General features: G+C 28.3%; 1 protein-coding gene across 7 annotated transcripts in view; it reads left to right on the forward strand.

Annotated features, from left to right (window-relative positions):
* The first annotated feature begins 9,115 nt into the window (after nucleotides 1-9,115).
* LOC117179349 (nuclear receptor coactivator 3-like) overlaps nucleotides 9,116-14,598 on the forward strand; it is a 316,751-nt gene continuing 311,268 nt past the window's right edge. For all 7 annotated transcript variants that reach the window (XM_033371033.1, XM_033371038.1, XM_033371039.1 and 4 more), the window contains exon 1: nucleotides 9,116-9,862. The gene's annotated coding sequence lies outside the window, so the exon portion shown is untranslated. The remainder of the gene's footprint in view (nucleotides 9,863-14,598) is intronic.

Raw genomic sequence — 14,598 nt, forward strand, 5'->3', positions numbered from 1 at the left:
AAACGTCAAGATTTAAAGAAATAAAGTTTTTAAATCTATGGTTGCATATTTCAAAAAGCTGATTATAAAAGAATATTTTGAAGCATTGAAGATTTAAGGGGATCTTTGGAATTCATCGTCAGTGTTTTAATTTTGATTTTAACTAATTGTTGAATGATTATGATTTATATATAATTGTAAAACGTATAAATTGATGTGCTTCCATAAAGTTCAATTGTGAGTCTTCTATTTTAGTAAATGCAGCTGCTTCAGATTTAACTAAAAAGAGAAATAATAAGGAACTTCTTCAGGTTTTTAAGAATTTAAAGACTTTATGAATACATAATATAATAGTCATATAATAAACAACCTTTTTTTAATCCGCAGTTGTATATTTTGAAAAGCTGATCATAAAAAAGTATTTTTAAGCATATTCTGATTTAAGAGAATCTTTAAGATTCATCGTCAGGGTTTTAATTTTGATTTGAACTAATTTCGGGATAATAATGATTGATATTTATTTGTACAATTTATGGATTGATGTCGAGGCGTCCTAACGATAGGATGCCAACGCACGCGATCGACTAGATGATACTTAGCCAAAAATATAAACAATAAAAAGCTAACCAAGAAGAAAGAACTAGAAAGTTTTAGATCGCGAAATTGGACAGGATGGAGCTAGAAGTTGGCCAAAACTAGAAGATGCTCGCTCTCTTCATCAAAACATTAAAGTGCTATCTCGGGCGAGCAAAGCATGAAGGTGCCACTTCTCGCTTATAATCTAAACGCGGGAAGTGGCAACCTTCGTGCTTTGCTCACCCGAGAAAGAACTTTCATGATTTGATGAAGCGAGTGAGCACCTTTTAGTTTTGGCCAACTTCTAGCCTCATCTTGCTCAATTACACGAGAAAGACTTTCTAGCGCTAACTTCTCGGTTAGTTTTTTATTGCTTTTATTTTTGGTTAAGTACCGTCAAGTCGTGTCGCGTGCGTTGGCAACCTGCCATTAGGACACCTCGATGTGTTTTGTAAATCGATATAAACCATAAAATATATAAGGAAATGGAATTTTTTGAACCTATGGTAGCATATTTCAAAAAGCTGATGATAAAAGAATATTGGTAGGGATCTTTTATTTTAAGGGAATCTTTGAGATTCATCGTCAGTGTTTTAGTTTCGATTGTAGACAATCGTGAAATAATTATGATTGATATTTAATTCTAAGATATTTGAATTGATGTGCTGTATAAATATATACATATATAAACATCAAGAAATAAGGAACTACATTTTTTTTAAATCTACGGTTACATATTACAAAAAGCTGTTGATAAAAGAATATTTTGAAGCATCTTTTGATTTAAGGGAATCTTTGAGATTCATTTTCAGTGTTTTAATTTTGATTTTAATTAATTGTAGAATGATTATGATTGTTATTTAATTGTAAAATATATGAATTGATGTGCTTCAATAAAGTTGAATTGTAGATCTTCTATTTTAGCAAATGTGAACGTACTGCTTCAGAGCTTACTGAAAAGAGAAATAATAAGGAAGTCCTTCAGGTTTTTAAGAATTTAAAGACTTTATGAATATATAATATAACAATAATAATATAATAAACATCCTTCTTTGACCTGCAGTTGTAGATTGTAAAAAGCTGATGATAAAAGCATATTTTTAGGAATCTTCTAATTTAAGGGAATCTTTAAGATTCATCGTCAGGATTTTAATTTTGATTTTAGATAATTGTAGAATAATTATGATAGTCTTTATTTTCGAAATTTATGTGTTTGCTGTTTGTCAATAAGTTAGTTAAATTGAGGGTCTTTTTCGGCAGTTCGGTCTAAATACAAAATCTTAACTTTAAGGGTGTCTATTTGACTGGGAAACCGGCAATTTTGTTCGCCAGGAAAAAATCGGGAATTTGATTCAGTGACCGAAATTTTTTTCCGATTATAATAAAACACATATTAAAAGTATTTTGACAGGAAATTTTAATTTCAAATATTTTCCTGTTATTCAAATAAAATCTCACATTATAAAGATTTTTCAATATTCTTAGGCTCCTTCTGAAGCTAAATTTCTAAAAAATTGCAGTAAATTAGTAGCATAATTGCAGTGTTTTGCGGTTTGTTGTTTGAACTTTAAACATCGCTTTTTCAAAAAACGAGATGCATTTTTAATTAAAATGATGCATCTTCAACCAAGAAATAAAATTCTAACAAAGTAGTATAACTTTCTCACAAGAAGTTCAATTTTCAAGCAAGAAGATGAATTTTCTGTCAAAAATTACACATTTTTAACAAAATACCCGAATTTTCAAACAAGTACATAAATTTTCATTTAAGTAGAGGAATTTTCAACTAAAAAAGATAAATTTGCTCTTTAGCCATTCCGATAATTTACGCCGCGCCGAATGTAGGTCTAACAAGGGTTACACCTACAGCGATCATGTCGACTTCGAGTGCAGCTCATTTATGAGTTTTAGCATTTATTTAACCTTCAAACATTGTGATTATTTAAACAATTTTTATAAATGGCTCTTCTTTAAAGAATACGTTTAATTTATTATGTTGCGTTGTAAATTTACAAGAACTATTAATTATTTAAACAATTTTAATTTCAAAATTAAGACTGACTTTTTTCTACGAGTGAATTTGTTCACAGAGTCAACTCACTCTTTTCTATGTTGCTTTACAAAAGAACTAATAATTATTTAAACAATTTTAATTAAAAAATTAAGAGTTTGTCTTTGTTTCTAGGAGTCAATTTATTCACGGAGTTAACTAACTCTTTTCTATGTTCCTTTGCAAATTTACAGGAACTAATAATTATTTGAACAATTTCGATCAAAAAACTTAAAGTCACTTTTTTTCTACGAGCTCTGCAAGTAAATTTGTTTACGGAGTCAACTAAGAATGTCTATCGGATGACTCTTTTCTATATTGTTTTGCAAATTTACAAGAACTATTAATTATTTGAACAATTTTAATTTAAAAATTAAGAGATTGCCCTTTTTTCTACAAGTAAATTTGTTTACAAGGTCAACTAAAAATGTCTATCCGATGACTCTTTTCAATATTGCTTTGCAAATTTACAAAAACTATTAATTATTTAAACAATTTTAATTTCGAAATGAAAAGTTTGGCCTTTATCCTACGAATCAATTTGTTTTCGAAGTCAACTAAGCATGTCTATCAGATGACTCTTTTCTATATTGTTTTGCAAATTTACAAGAACTATTAATTATTTAAACAATTTTAATTTAAAAATTTAAAGTTTGGCCTTTTTTCTACGAGTCAATTTGTTCACGGTGTCAACTAAGAATGTCTATCGGATGACACTTTTTTATATTTCTTTGCAAATTTACAATAACTATTAATTATTTAAACAATTTTAATTTAAAAATTAAAAGTTTGGCCTTTATCCTACGAATCAATTTGTTTTCGAAGTCAATTAAGAATGTCTATCCGATGACTCTTTTATATATTGCTTTGTAAATTTACAAGATATATTAGTCATTTAAACAATTTTAATTAAAAAATTAAGTTTGTCGTTTATCCTAAGAGTTAATTTGTTTTCGAAATCAACTAGGAATGTCCATTCGATGACTCTTTTCTATGTTGCTTTGTAAATTTACAAGAACTATTAATTATTGAAAGAATTTCAAATGAGAAATTAAGAGTTTGCTTTTCTTTCTACGAGTAGGCTTCATTTTTTACCATAAATAACTAAGAATATCATAATTTGTTTACAGAATGAACTAAGAATGTCTTTCGATGATTATTTCCCACGTTACTTTGTAAATTTATAATAATTATTAATCATTCAAACAATTTTCATAAACATATTGAGAGTTGGGGTATTATTCAAATTTGTTTACGAAGTTAATTAAGCTTGTCTTTGTGATGACTCTTTTCTGCGTTGCTTGATAAATTTATCAGAATTATTAATTATTAATTATTGAAAGAAGTTTCATAAAAAATTTAGAATTTGGCTATTTTTCAATGAATAGGGTCAGTTTTTTGACTAAGGTTTAGTTGCAATGCAGCTACATACGAGTTTGCTCAAAGTACTCGCATTTGCCTAAACATTTGGTCAGATGAGAGGAAAACTGCAGAAAACCACCTCCCGAGTTTAGTCGGGTTTTCAAAATTCGAGTACACAACCCGGTCTTTCGTCCTATATGGTACCCATGCGAAGTCGTGTATAAATAGAAGTTATTAAAGTAAAAATGATAATCGTGGTATTTTTTTGAACTTAATTTCCAAATAGAATAATTACAAGTAAATTAGTGGGTCGCGCGCATAGCGCGCGTAAGAGCTTCTAGTTTTGTTAAAAATTCGTTTCTCTAGTAGAAAATTGATTTTTCAACCTGACAATTTAACTATTCCAGCTTTGTTTATAAACGTATTTGTTTTAATTAAAAATGTAATTATTTTTTTTAATAATTCGTCTTTTGGTAGACATTTTTAGAAATTTGTATGTTGCTAGTGTTTTGGTTGAAAATTAGTCTTCCACAATGGAAATTCATCTTTTGGCTTGAAAACTAATTAATTTGTACCCAAATTTCAACAGTTCCATTTTTCATTGTAAAGTTATTTTTTTCAGTTGAAAATTCACTAATTGGTTGAAAACTCTTGTATTTTGTTAAAATTGCTATTTTATGGTAGGAAATTCATCTTCTTGGTTGAAAATTCAACTACTTGACTTAAGACTGAACTAATTTGTCAAAAACTCATTTTTTTAGTTGGAGATGCATAATTTTATTTTTTTAAATCATTTCTTTGATTAAAAATGTAGTTATTTGGTTGCAAATTCATGTATTTTGTTGAAAATTGACATTTTTGGTAGAAAATACATCTTCTTGGTTGGAAATTCAACTACTTGATTAAAAGTGGAACTAATTTATTAAAAATTCATTTTTCGGTTGGAGATGCATAATTTTAGTTAAAAAATCATTTCTTTTGTTGAAAACTTAATTATTCTGTTGAATATTAATTTTTTTGGTAAAAACTTAATTTTTTAAGTTGAAAATGTAACAATTCTATTTTTGGTAGAAAAAATTTTTTTTAGTTTAAAATTCAACTATTTTGCCAGACGTGTATAGTGATACAAAAATTTACCAAAAATGTGTGTAAAGTTACCAGAAAATTTAGGAAATTTATTTTTAATTTCCTATAACTTCATGGTCATTATGCGAATTCATTAATATTCCTATGAAGCAATATTAGTTGTGTCGTTTTGGCATAAAACGTAAATTTTCGTCTTTCAGACCAAAATAGAGGCAGCATTAGTGATTTTATTATTAAATAATAGACAAACTTAACTTTTCATTTTGATCATTACAAAAAATATAAATTTAGCAAAAATACAAAATTGAAAAGTATTACAAAAAATTTGTAAAATACAATGAAAAACCAGATAAATCAAATTTTGTATTTAACATAGCAATTTGTCCAGCTGGACAAAAGAAGAGGAAAGTTATATCGCGCCCTATGCCTTTCCCAGCTTTATGATTTTTTTACAAAAATTGTTAAAACTATTTCCTTTAAAAATTTATGATAAAAAAGTCTTTTATATTCATGCATCAACGATGAATTAAGTCGATGAAAAAAGTTGTTCTCTTTAAAACAGATCTGTCAAATATTCCTTACTCTTCAATTAAGTGTATTAATAAATTATAGGTCAATCGATTTGCCTCGAATCAAGAAATCATTTCCGTTATTGCATCAATTTTTAATTATGCTAATGGAAAAAGTTTTTCTGTTTAAAACAGGGTTTTCAAATGATATAAATTACCATAACTTCCCTACTCTTCAATAAAATGTATCAATATTATAGGTCAATCGATTCGTATCGAATCAACACATCTTTTCTATTCCCGCATCAACTTTAAATTATGAGAATGAGAACAATTTTACAATATTAAACAATTTTTATTATAGTGTAAATTACCATAACTTCCTTACTCTTTGATCAGATGTATTAATATTATAGGTCAATCGATTCGTCTTGAACCAAGGGATCTTTTATATACTTGCATCAACTTTGAATTATGTCAATGAAAAAAGTTGTACTACAAAAAGTCGATTTTTAAAATATTATAAAGTCTACAAATTATCATGTTCACAAAGAAGTGTAATACGCGTCGTCCTATTCCCTTAACAAAAACATGTTGCGTGACTTGAAAAAATGAAAGAAATATAATTCATTGTAGATAGGACATTCCGAATCATTATACAGTAGGTGGTCCGTTGCCATAATTATATTTTTATAATGTATTGTCATGATATAAAGTGGGTCCTATACTATCTTAAAATTAATTTCCTTGTATAGTGTAAATTTTCTTACTAATGCTAACTAGAATAATTTTTTTTTTGAAGAAAGCTGACTGGCGGCGCCAGGGCCTATCAGGCCTCCACTACACCACTGTTAGGCTAAAAATTGAAATTTTTTAGTTGACAATTAAACTATTTGGTTCCAAATGCATGTGTTTTGTTGAAATTTCTTTTTTTTTCTTGTTAGAAAATTAATCTTCTTAGTTGAAAATTCATGATTGTTCGTCAATGTTCTAAGCAATTGTCCGGATGTATATGTGTGAATGTGTAAATTTCACACTCGTTTGTGAACACGATAACTTTTAAGACGGTTGCAGATAAATTGATGAAATTAGGAGGGCTTATCTTTACCACTAATATCTTGAAACTGACGGAAGAATTTCTAAAAATAATCATTACATTTTCTAAATTCTAATTCTAATTCAAAGTTGATGCAATAATATTAAAGATTATTTGCCTTCAGACAAATCAATTTACCTATAATATTGATGAATTTTACAAAAGAGTAAGGAAGTTATGGTCATTTATATTATTTGAAAAATTTTATTCATTCTTTTGTTAGAGATCCATAATTTTAGTTCAGAAATCAGTCCTTTGCTACAATATTTTACAATTTTTTAGAAAATTCCTAGATTTTGATAAAAAATTGATTTATTACGTAAAAACTTAACTATTCCAGTTAAAGATTCATCATTTTTATTGAAAAATTCAACTCTGGTTAATGATATGACTATTTCGTTCAAAATACGTTTTTTCGTTGATGTGAAAAACTAATTTTTTTAATATAAGAATGTAACTCTTCATTTTTGGTCGAAAATTTATTACTTCAGTTGAAAATTCAAGTCTTTGGCTGAAAATTCGTCTTTTCTGACAGTTAAAAAATAAACTATTTGTCCGAAAATTCATTTATTGTGTTGAAAATTGGTCGTTTTTAGAAAGTTAATCTTCTTGGTGGAAAATTAAACTACTTGATTGAAAATTTAATATTTTGTTGAAAACTCATTTTTTATATGGAAATGCATAATTTTAGTTAAGAAGTCATGTTTTGGTTAAAAATTGAACTACTATTTTAATGAAAAATCAATCTTTTTTGGTAGATAATTTATTTTTCAAGTAAAAATTTAACCGTTCTATTTTTTGATAAAAAATTGGCCTTTTTTAGTTGAAAATTCACGTATTTTGTTAAAAATTCTTTTTTGTAGAAAATTTAACAATTCTGGTTTATTCATTTTTGGTATTTTGTTTTAAATTTGTCTTTTTTAGATGAAATAAAACTATGTAGTTGAAAATTCAAGTTTTTTGTTAAAAATTGAACATTTTTTGTAAAAAACTCATCTTTTTGGTTGAAAGTTCAACTAATTGATTGAAAGTTGAATTAATTTGTTAAAAACTCTTTTTTCTTCTGTTAGAGGTTCATAATTTCAGTTATAAAATTGTTTCATTGCTACAATATTGAACTATTTTGTAGAAATTTCCTTCCTTTTTGGTAAAAAATTTATTTATTGCGTAAAAATGTAACTATTCCAGTTGAAGATTCATCATTTTAGTTGAAAATCTAACTGTGGTTAATGATGTAACTATTTTGTTTAAAATTCGTTTTTTTTTTTGTAAAGAATACATTTTTTAATATAAAAATGTAACCATTTCGTTTGTGGTCCAAAAATTTATCTTCTTCAGTTAAAAATTCAATTATTTTGCTGAAAATTGATATTTTTTAGTTGAAAAGTCACCTACTTGGTTGAAAATCGATGTTTTTAGCAGAAAATTAATTTTTTAAACTGAAATTTTAACTTTTTCGCTTTTTATTGTAAATTTATGGGTTTTAGCTAAAAAATAAACTATTCATTCGAAAATTCATGCATTGTGTTCAAAATTGATCGTTTTTGAAAAATAATCTTATTTATCTTTTTGGTGAAAAATTATTTTTTTTTTTAATTCAAAATTAGTTCTTCTTCCGTTAAAAATAAATTTTTTGAACCAAAATACTTTACTCTTCCATTTTTTTCGTAAATTCATATTTTAACTAGAGAATTCATCTATTTGTTTAAAAATTCATGCATTTTGTTAAAAATTACTCTTTTTGGTAGGAACTTTATCTTCTATGTTGAAAGTTCAACTGCTTTATTCATATTTTGTGGTAGAAATTTTGTTGTTGAAAAATCATTGTTTTTTGGTGGTAAATTTATTTTTAAGTGAAAATTTAACTATTCCCTTTGAAGATTTTCATGGTAAGTTAAAATTCAACTTTTCGTTTTAAAATGTGAATATTTCGTTGAATAATTATCGTTTTTTAGTTACAGCTTTATTTTTTAAGTGGCAATTTAACTTTTTCCAGTGGAAGATTCATCATTTTATTTGAGAATTCAAGGCAGTGGTTGAAAATCTAACTATTTTGTTGAAAAGTCGTTGTTTTTTTTTGTTGGTGATAATCAGTTAAAATTAAACTATTTGGCTGATAACTGAACTATTTTAATTAAAGTCAACTACTTGGCTGAAGATTCGTCTTTTTCAGTAAGTTGGAAAATGGCATGAGTTTGATTTAGGCAATATAATACACCATAATTTTATGCAATCCAGAATATTTATATGCAATCCAGAGCAAACTTAGACATTCTAGCGTAATTCCGTTAATTAATTAATTAATTAATTCAGGGTATAATTTTTAGAAGTTGATTCCCCCTCGACATTATCTATTGATTTGAAATAAGCGCGCGTTTTTCGGTACATGCGTAACAGGAAAAGGAGCGGTCCGTTAAACGGAACGGTGGAACAGAAACAGTCGTACTTCGCGAGTTCGCGGACATTCGCGGAAGAATGCGTAGCCATTGATTGCATGAATCCGAATGTGAGTTTTGTGGACAATTTTATTCGCGAGGATTTTTCGTTACAGTAACAATGACGTCAGAGAGCTAATCAAGTGCACGACAAAAGACGTGGAAGAAAGAAAGGAGGAAGAAAATGAGGAAATCATAGATAAGAAAGAGGGAAAGAACCAGAAGGTGTAAGAAAGAAAAAGGCGACTCACTAAATTAGGTTTCTCATACACAGGCGTCCAGCATTAGAGAATGTTTTGGGCGTTCTGGGATTGATCAAGATCGGGAAAATTCCTGATTGTTTACCTGTCAGAACATGTCTGACATCCCGGATTCTTGATCCGACACGTGCAATGGCGCCGCGCAGTGTTTTGTGAAGTGAAGGAAAGCTGTCCGGTAGTGTGGGTCAAACGGGAAAGGAAGAGGAATGCAGGCGTTTAATCCGGGATTCAACTTTTCCGATTGTGAGTGATCGTTTTTTTTTCTTTGAAATTGTGGCTTTGCCGCGCGAGAAGCGCATGTGTTTCGAAATGACTACTATTTATGCCAGGAGAACGCGGGGCAGTCAAGTTTGTAGCGCCTAGGACAGTGGAGTGCGACCGCATTCAACGAATTTTCCTTTTTGTTTTGATTTTTGTTTGTTGAGAGATGAAGTGCTTTTTGTGTCTAGTGCGGCCTTCAATTGGAGTGAGACGAGATCGACGCTGACGTGAAATCCAAAGAGATTCAGGTGAGTTCGAGGACTGTGACAGGGAGAGTGAGAGAGAGGATGAACGGGGTAACCTAAAAATTGCGACGAGGTTGCATACCGCGATCGATTCCCAGAAGTTGACGATTCAGCTGGATTCAGCAACGTCACTTCGTTTATAAAGCAAAAGCAATCTGCGTCGTTTTATTCTCTTGAAGCAATGATTTTCATTTTTAAAGTTCTTAGAACGTTCGTGATAAAACAGGTAAATTTGGGTAACTGGAAAATTTATTGTGAATGCATTGAAAGTTTAATCTTTTTGAGACCGCGGGAATAACACAATTTTCTTTAAATTCCTACAATAGGTTTAATAGTCCTATTGGATAGGTCTTATCCACAATGTCACTTGTTATCATTTCAAATTTTCAGTTTGGAGGAGTTCGTTTAGAAATTACTTGAAATTGTTATGATTCCTATTTTGAATTGTCCAGTTTTTAAAAGGCCAATTCTGAAGTTTAATTTTTAAATAATCAATTTTTACATTCTTCAGCTTCAATAGTTTCAAATGTTAATATCAAGCCTGTCAGTCACTTTTTCATAATATGGTCTTTAAATCCTTTTAAAAATTAAATTAAAAAAATGAGATATTCATTCAGTTTGAATTTTTAATTCTCAAAAAATGGGAATGGAAATTGTGTTGAAAATAAAGTGAAGCGTTTAGAAGTTATGAATGTATTGTGCAGTATAAGATAACGCTGTTTGAATATTGCATAACTTTTGCATAGGATTGTTTAGTTGTTTTCTTAAGATAACGTTAAATGTTAAAAACAGTTAGTAGTGTTCATCAATTTTATTTCTCTAGAAAATTCATCTCTGCATTGAAAATTTATCGTGTTTGGTAGAAAAGTCATCTTTCTTGATTAAAAATTCAACTTTTTAGGTTGAAAATTTGACTCAACTTTCAAAATTTAACTGTCTTCTAAAAAAATCGTATTTTGGCTTGAAAATTCAACTAACTAGTTAAAAATCCAAATATTTTGTTTTGAAAATTCAAATTTTTGTGTGTTTAAAAGTCAACTATTTTCCTAAATATTTGGCATTTTATCTTGAAAACTCCTCTTTTTATTTATCTATTTTGACAGAAAATCAAAAGTGTTCTTTTAGAAATTTGTTATGATTGCAATTTTGTAGTTTCAATATTTAATGTGAAGCATGTAAGCAACTTTTTCATAACATGGCCCCTAAATCTTTTTAAAGGTTAATAAAATAAAGACATAATTGTTCAATTTGAGTTTTCAAATTCTGATGAAATAGGAATGGAAATTGTGTTGAAAATAAAGTGAGGCGTTTAGAAGTTGAATGTATTGTGCAGTAAGATAACGCTGTTTGAATATTGCATAACTTTTGAAGCCGATTCTGTTTAGTTTGACTAACTTGTTATTCTCATGAGATAACGTTACATATTAAAGGCAACTGCTAGAATACATTAAATTTTGTTGGATAGATAATTCGCCCTTATGGCATGAAAATTAATTTTTTTGTAGAAATTTGATCTTTTTGTTTAAACATTAATCTGTTTGGGCTGAAAATTTGTCTTTTTGTTTCAATCATGCTATTATTTCGTGAGAAAATTCTGCTATATTTGGTTGTGAATAAACTTCTTGGTTGAAAATTAATTTTTTCAGATTTGAACATTCAACTGTTTTATAGAGACTTTGGCTTGAAAATTCAGCAATTTGTTTGAAATTTTTTTTCTCACTTGGCTGAAAAATGTTTCATGGTTAAGATTTTTTTTTTTGTTGAAGCATCAAATCGTTTCTTGGAAATTGTTCTTTTTGGTGGAATTCAACTATTTTTTGTTCAAAATTAAATTGGGTCTTGGTTGATATCTTAACTATTTTTTGTTAGAAATTCATCTCTTTTCGTTTAAGATCAATAATTTCAGTTGAAAATCTATCTCTGGTTCAAAATTGAACTATTGTGGAAAATTCTTGTTCTATTGCTCATCTTTCTAGGTCGCAATTTCAATTGTTTTCTTTAAGTTGACTTTTTATATTTCTTTGGTAAAAATTATACTGTCTTCTAAAATAGTAATCTTTTTGGATTTTTGTGGGTTGATAACAGCTATTTAGTTAATAATTCAAGGCATCTGAAGTTCCGAACGTTCAATTGAAAGAAATATTTTCCAATATTTCTATTTTACTCATAAATATTGTTCCCATTGCAATTTAAAGTATGTATTATAATACTGTTTCAAGAATAAATTATTTCCAATATAAATTACCAAACATTTGAGGACTTTTTATGGTTTACAAAGTCATCAGTAAAAAATTTCGTTCATTTCAACATTCAGAACTTAAAGCACATAAAAATTAAACTATTTTATTGAAAAATGAAACATTTCGAAAGAGTTATTTTAGAAATTATTCAAAATTGTTGTGATTCCAATTTGGAAATATTATGTTTTGAAAAACCTGTTTATAAATTTTAATTTTTAAAGAATCAAGTTTTACATTGTTCAGCTTGTACACGTTTTCAAAATTTGATTTCAAGCCTGTCAGCAACTATTTCATAACATGGTCCCTGAACACTTCAAAAAAATTAATAAAATAAATTTATAATTGTTCAATTTGAATTTTAAGTTCTGCAGAACTAGGGATGGAAGTTGTGTTCAAAACAAAGCGTGAATATAATATTGTGCAGTAAGATAACTGTCTGAATGATGCATAACTTTTGCAGACAATCCTATTTAGTTTGTTAACTTGTTATTTCCGTAGATAACTTTGAATGTTAAAAACATCTGATAGTATTCTTTACATTTTTTTGGATTTAAAATGAATCTTTTTTAGTATAAAAATCATATTTCTGATTGAAAGTTGATCCTTATAGGTTGAAAATGAACCTTTTTGTTAAAAATTCAATAGTTTGATTAAAAATGCAATTATTTTATTGAAAATTCGTTTCCTTTATTTGAAAGTTCGGTTAGATTGCAGAATAGGGGCTTCACCTCTATTTGTCAGGAAAAACAACTTTTTTTTGCAACAAACTATTAGAATCTTTAGTTGAACGATAAATAAATTGGTTTGATGAGGCAAAAATTTTAAATTATCGTCACTTTTGTTACTACGATGTCTCAAATATGGATCTGTCACGATATATCGCAATGCTCATATTTAACGAGAAGTTAAAAATGGGTAGTGATTTGACCAACATTATTCTTCTTATTAGTCATAGGGGTGCCTTCCCGCCCACACGAAACATTGGAAAAGGGGAGGGTTTTGATAAAATTATTTTTGTTTTCTGTTAAAAGAGTGTTTATGGCCGTTTATATGTTTAAAAGCACCTGAACGGTGAGTTAAATATTGTCATTCTGATATCGTGACATACCCATATTTAAGTTTTCGTAGTAACAAAAGTAGCAATAATTTTAAACTTCTGTCTAGCCAAATTGCTTCATTTATCGTTCAGTTAAAGATTCTAATAGTTTTTTGCAGAAAAATACCATTTTTCCAGTCAAAAACCAGGTGACGCCCCTATTCTGCAATTGCTCCGAAAGTTCGACTGTTACGTTCAAAATTCATCTTTTCGGGTTTAAAAGTCAACGGTTTTTCTAAAACATTTGACATTCGAAATAGTTAATTTAAAAAATCATTAAAATGTTTATGATACCAATTTTGAATTATTCAGTTTTTAGAAGTCTGATTCTAAAATTTAATTTCTAAAGCATCAAGTTTCACCTTGTTTAGCTGGAACAGTTTCAAATGTTAAATGTGAAGCATGTGAGCAACTTTTCCATAACATGGTCCCTAAATACTTTTTAAATATTAACAAAATAAATATATAATTGTTCAATTTGAGTTTTTAAATTCTGAAGAACTAAGAATGTAAATTGTGTTGAAAATAAAGTGAGGCGTTTAGGTGTTATAAATATATTGTGTGGTAAGATAACACTGTCTGATTGTTGCATAACTTTTGCGGATGATCCTATTTATTTGGGTTAACTTGTTATTTCCTTATATAACGTTGAATGTTAAAGACAACTGATAGTATTCATTAAATAGCAAGTGTATGGTAAATTAACTCCTAACTGGTTTATTATAAGTTCTTTAGAAATTGTCAATTTACGTTTGCAACTCATTTGTCAGATTTTCCATTTGAATTTAAAAGCCTCATTTTATTCGGTTGAACATTTTGATTATTGTACATTACGCAAGAATGTTTTATAATCGAGTAATAAAATAAAGGTTACGTTAATTTTTCTCTATAAAAATAAAGAAAGCTTTAGGAAAACTATAAAGTATATAAATTTATCGTTTAAATTGTTACTTGTTTTAATGTCGATGTTTAGTTCCTGCTGTAAGAATCATTCTGAGAGAATTCAAAGCGATTTAAATAATTAGAGACAGAGAGCAACACTTCGTATTTAAATGAGTCTGAAGTTCCCAACGTTTACAAAAAACGAAAAATAAAATATTTGAAAAGTCAAAATGTTTTCATTGTTTATGACAGTATTATGTGCCAAAAGTCTCATCTTAAAGTTTCAGCCCTCTAGCGTATGTGGAACCAACCCCAAATCAACCCCTAAATATAATAAAATTCGTTAAAAATACACAATTTCGAAAAGTCAAAATGTTTTTGATGATTATCGCTGTATTTAGAGCTAAAAGTGCTACCACAAAGTTTCATCTCTCTAGTGCATGTGGAGCACACCCCAAATCAACCCCTGCACTCTATAAATTCGTTAAAAATACACAATTACGAAAAGTCAAAATGTTTTT

The sequence above is a fragment of the Belonocnema kinseyi genome, chromosome 9, assembly GCF_010883055.1.
Source record: "Belonocnema kinseyi isolate 2016_QV_RU_SX_M_011 chromosome 9, B_treatae_v1, whole genome shotgun sequence".
NCBI classification, from domain to species: Eukaryota; Metazoa; Arthropoda; class Insecta; order Hymenoptera; family Cynipidae; genus Belonocnema; species Belonocnema kinseyi.